Source organism: Pteropus vampyrus, unplaced genomic scaffold (assembly GCF_000151845.1).
Source record: "Pteropus vampyrus isolate Shadow unplaced genomic scaffold, Pvam_2.0 Scaffold132, whole genome shotgun sequence".
NCBI classification, from domain to species: domain Eukaryota; kingdom Metazoa; phylum Chordata; class Mammalia; order Chiroptera; family Pteropodidae; genus Pteropus; species Pteropus vampyrus.
The window spans coordinates 1,422,991-1,428,197 of NW_011888913.1; positions in this window are offsets into that span (position 1 = coordinate 1,422,991).

Consider the following 5,207-nt stretch of genomic DNA (forward strand, 5'->3'; position numbering starts at 1 on the left):
AGCCATGAAAATCAGCACCGTTCCCTCTGTCAGAAGGACGGGTACCGACGTGCCACGAGGGAAGAGAGAAAGCGAGCGCGTGCGGCCGGCACGGCCATCCCAGCATCCAAGCCCCGAAAGAAGGGAACCCCAAACACATCGCCCTTTCCGACCTGGCGATAGAGACCCTTAAACTTGGTAAAAGAGACTGGCATCCAAGTCAACAGCCGACATGTCCCCCAAACTCCTCTACGGGAGGGGCTTCCAAATTTCTCATTAAGCAAAACACGAGCTGGAAACCAGAACACACATCAGGGAAAGCGTGAGCCTGGTCCTTCCTGACAGGCTCGGGAGACAGTCGTTAGTGATGAACATCTGACCTGCAGGCTGACATCTTCCAGTCGGGACTGTTACTGTCCTTGCTAGCGACAGAGAATAACTGAAGGAGGGGACACCAAACAGGAAGGAGAGTGCCACGAGAAGAGAAGACAGAGGCACTTCCCCCAGGGCCACGGCCAGGGAAGCGCTGGGCTTCTGAAGGCAGGGAGGAGCCCCGCCCTCTGTCCCTCGGCTGGGCTCCGCTCCGTCCTTTTGTCCACCTGCATTGGCTTCCCTCGGTTCCCCAGCTTACGTGAGGGAAAATGTGGCTCCCCGCCCCTCCTGAAATGACACACTACAAGGCCAGGTCCTGGAGCGGGATGGTGCCCCAGCTCTAAGTATCGGGGGAGTGTCTCTAACCGGCCCAGCATGGCCCTGGTGCCCTCAGAACCAATTAAATATACACAGGAGATAGTGATATTGGTGTAAGACATCTCTGAGACCGTTCACATAAAGGAGGAAAAGGTCCCAGAAAATCTGCGTGTTCGAGGAAGGAACAGGTATCAGAAACCCCATTCCCCCACTGCATGCATGCACATGCACACGCGCACGCACACGCGCTTTGTCCCTAATAAATCCACATACCGCCACGTGAGTATCACCGAGGCGCCCTTACAGCTGTGAAGAGTGGCAGACCCGAGGCGCACTCAATCCACCTGCTGGAGAAAGCGCACGTCCCAGCCCCCAGGGAGAGTTCCGTCGAGGCGAGACCCTGCATGTGCCCAGAACCCACAGAGCAAGTGAGAGCCCGGACCGCGGCCGGCACATGGTGAAAACGGGAGAAGAAAACTAGCGAAAGTGTTCAAGGGCCCAGTTTAAGCGAAGGGGAAGAGAAAGCACCACGCGCCGCTCTCAGCTCAGAGGACAGCGGGTTCTGCGCTGGACAAACCCGGCTCATCTCAGGTGCGTCCATCTGCCAACCGACTGCGTAGTGTCAGGCGTCCAACCTCCGGCGCAGGTGGAGAACTGCAGAAAGATCCTCCACGCTCGGTCCACTCAGACTGGCCCCTGGGGAGGCCGCGCGACACTGTGGGCGTCCACAGAGCCATATCCGTCCGCTTCTTCGGGGAGGCGCTGCTGGGGGCCAGGCTGGTTCAGGGGCCAGAAGTCAGGGGACCTATTCCGGAGGCTTGAGGGTTTTCTGAAGAAACGGCGCCCTCATTTGTCTGTTGGTTAATTACATCTGTGAGGACTTTATTTATTGACACTTCTTGAGAGGAATCTTTCATTAGAATTAAAACATTCCTGGCGAACAGCCACAGCTCGGGCTTGCTTCCTGTCCATGCCTCCTTTTACGGACAGGACCAGGTGTTCCAGGAGACACAGAGACAGCTGTGGCGTGAGTGGTGGCCTCGAACTGCTCCAGCTACTTCTGGCACAGTCAGTCCATTTTCCGGACTTGGATTTCTGAATCAGTAAAGCAACGTTTGCTCTAAGAATGGAGCATTCCAGAAAATCCATATTCTGCAGTTATGCAAATTGCATGATTAGCGATCAACAAATTGCCCAAGGAAGCTCAGGTTGAGTAAAACGAGGCAGAATGCCCTTCATTAACTGACAAGGTACATGACGTCCTGGATTGGATTCCGTCCCCGTCGGCGACACCTCGCTAAGTGACGTAAGATGCAGCCACGCACTGACATTTTTACATTTTACTCTTCCGTCGACCACGGCTTCGGTTTCAGTGACTACATGAGCTGAGTCTAGAGACAACAGGAACGAGATTCACCAGCCACCTCACCGGAAACTAACACCTCCCGCCTCCCGTGTTAGCGTAGTGGGGTTTATTACCACCAATCCCATTTTGAATTCATCAGAGCCACATTTTGCCTGAAAAACTAATCTTTCGACGTAAGCAGGACAGCGTAAGCTACACACGTGGTCTCGGGCAAACGGCCTAACCTACCTGTGCTTCAGTCACCTCACTGGGGAATCTGGAATGACACTAGCATCTACGTGGGCTGCTGTCACCAGGACTGATTCAGATAATGCACGTAGAGTCCCAACCGCATAGAAATCGCTACGAAGTTTTGGCTGCTATTGTTCTGGGCCTCTACCCACTTAGTCCGGTTCTGGTCAGTGGTGCCATAAAGAACAAATCTGATCTCATTCACGTGACCTCCCTCCACGTCTGGACACTGTGCTCACGCGTCCTCCAGGCGCAGCGCCCCATGGTCCTCCAAGTCCGCGGTCCCCATGATGGCTGCTCAATGCCCGCTTCACCAGCGGGGTGGAAAGGACCCTAGGGGTTCACCTGAGGACATGCAGACTAGAGTCCTGGGGCCAGACTCGGTGTCTAGATTTGGAGACTGAACTCACCAGGTGTCAAACCAGAGACCGCCCAACGCCACTGTCACCCTGAGCGTGTAAACAGAGAAAATTACAGCTTTCACGACTGCTGAACCATTTGAAGGGAGCATGTTTATGTCGTCAAAAATGAACTCTCCCATCACAGGTCACTGTCTCGATCCCACTCTATTTTCTTATTAATATTTATCCCTATACGATTTTATTTAATTCGTTTATTTCTCTTTAAATGATTCCCTCTCCACCGCCCTAGAGACCTTTCCCCAGAAGGTCAAGGAGTCCATCTGTCTTTTTCAACACTAAACTTTCAACACCTGACACCTAGTACGTGCCCAATAAATAAGTGTTGATTTAACGAATGTGTGGCACATGATAATCATATAATACATGACAATTCTTTTTTGGATGAGGTTATGGATGCACAGAAAACATCTGTTAAAAATGTTCAGTCAGGAGTTAAAAGTTTTACAGAAAATTCTGCAGATTCTGTAAGGGTGAAAGATAGACATGCTCCAGCACTTGGTGGTTAAGGTTGTGCAGAGGGTGACACAGAATGCCAACTGTTCCACAAAATCTGTTCTTTTTCTCTCTCTCTAAATAAGCAGCGAATCCTGACGTGTAGCTGAACACGTGACTGTGCAAAACAGACCTCCTATTTTCCAGCTTCCTTTACACCTACGTAGAGCCACATGATGAAGTCCTGACCAGTCGGAGCCCTTCCTTCTCCATGACAACCGGAACGGCGGCGCGTGATGAGCCATGCTGAGTCACGTGGTGGAGAGCATCACACGAGGATGGAAAGATGGGACAGAAAGGGCCTGGGTTCCTGGCTCCTGACAACTGCCTAGAGCTGAGCCACCACACCAGCCTGGGAAATAACAACCTTCTTTCCTTCTCTTCAGACCGATCACGTGTGGTCTCCATCATATTCATCCAAATGTATGTCCTGAATATAAGTGAACACGTGAGAGTTTTTACTAAAGAGTTTTACGCTTCTACCTGTCATTTCAGCCACTAAAAACAAGGCCGGTGATACACTGTTTGTTAGCATCATACAACTACGTTCTCTTTTTATTAAGCACACCCTGACCTCCTCCTGTTTAGATGGTGATTAGATGATTTCTCTTAAGTGTGAAGATGATATAGTGGTCCGTGCAGTGTTCCACCGAACAGCAGGTCCACCCAGAACCTCGGAACATGACACTACTGGGAAACAGGGTCTTTGGAAATGGAGTTAAAGATCTCAAAATGGAACCACCCTACACTTAGGGGTGGCACTAAATCCAACAACTGATGCCTTTATTAGGGAAAGGACGAGGAGGCTTGCACACGCAAACACACAGGAAGGCCACGTGGAGACAGAAGGCAGGGATCAGAATGAGGCTGCCCCAAGCCACAGAGCCACCGGGAGCCATCGGAAGCTGCAGACAAGAAAGGATTCCCCCCTAGAGCCTTCAGAGGAAGTGTGATGCTGCTGCTGCCTTGATTTTGGACTTCTGGCCACCAGAACTCTGAGAAAATAACTATCCATTGTTTTAAGCCACCAAATTTGGACTAATTCATTATGATATACCCAAGAAACTAATATAAAAGATGAACTAGACTTTTTGACACGCTGTTTTTAGTCTTAGGCTCTGATCTGTCAGTGGGTCCCAGTAAAAAATGAATGGCACACTCAAGCATTTTACTGAAGAAAGTTAAGATCGAGAAAATCAACAAGGGCCCATGAGGAACGAGCAACGGCGAAACCACCTCAGCCCTAGGGCTGAAGATGCAGGGAGAATGTATGTGTCTTTCCAGAGTAACTGTCAGGACCTAATCAGCAGTCAGCCTCTGAGGCACAAAGCAGGACAGAAAGGAGCCGAGAAAGGATCTGGGCGTCAACGCAAATGGACAAGAAACAGCAGAGGTTTAATGGGCTGATTTACCGGAATATGCGGCCGTTCAAAGGGGCAGACTAGAGAGTGAGCTCAAAGGGGACAGATTTAGTCATTCCTGCAAACCCCAAAGCTCGGCAAATGAGAGGCAGCATGAATCTACTTAGGTAGACAACCCAATTACGATAGTAAACACCATGCCGATTATATTTACTTAAAGCCAGAATATACGTTGTCTACAATTTCACACACTCAAGGGTAGGATATTAGGCACAAGGTACATGAAATGTGACTGTCAAGTCAATGGATTGGTTATATGTGAGGACTGCCTGACAGTCCCAGTTCATACGCAGTGTTTGATCGCATGGCTGAATGGATGAAGATTTCTCAAAGTTGTGTTCTAAACTCCTGTAGGTGTTAGGAAAATATCAGGTCCAGTTTGCTCCCAGCCTATCTGATCCACTTGAAGAATGCTCTGTATTTTCATATTAGAACTATTTTCAAAGCACAGACAGACATTATACATGCATGATTCTCAGAGACTCAGGCTTTGAGTTTTTCAATGAAATAAAATGAAATGGGCATGAGCCCTGCTAAAGGTAGAATCCCAATCATGCAAAGCCTTCCGCTTCAGAAATAATTTAGCTCTATTTCCAAGCGACATCT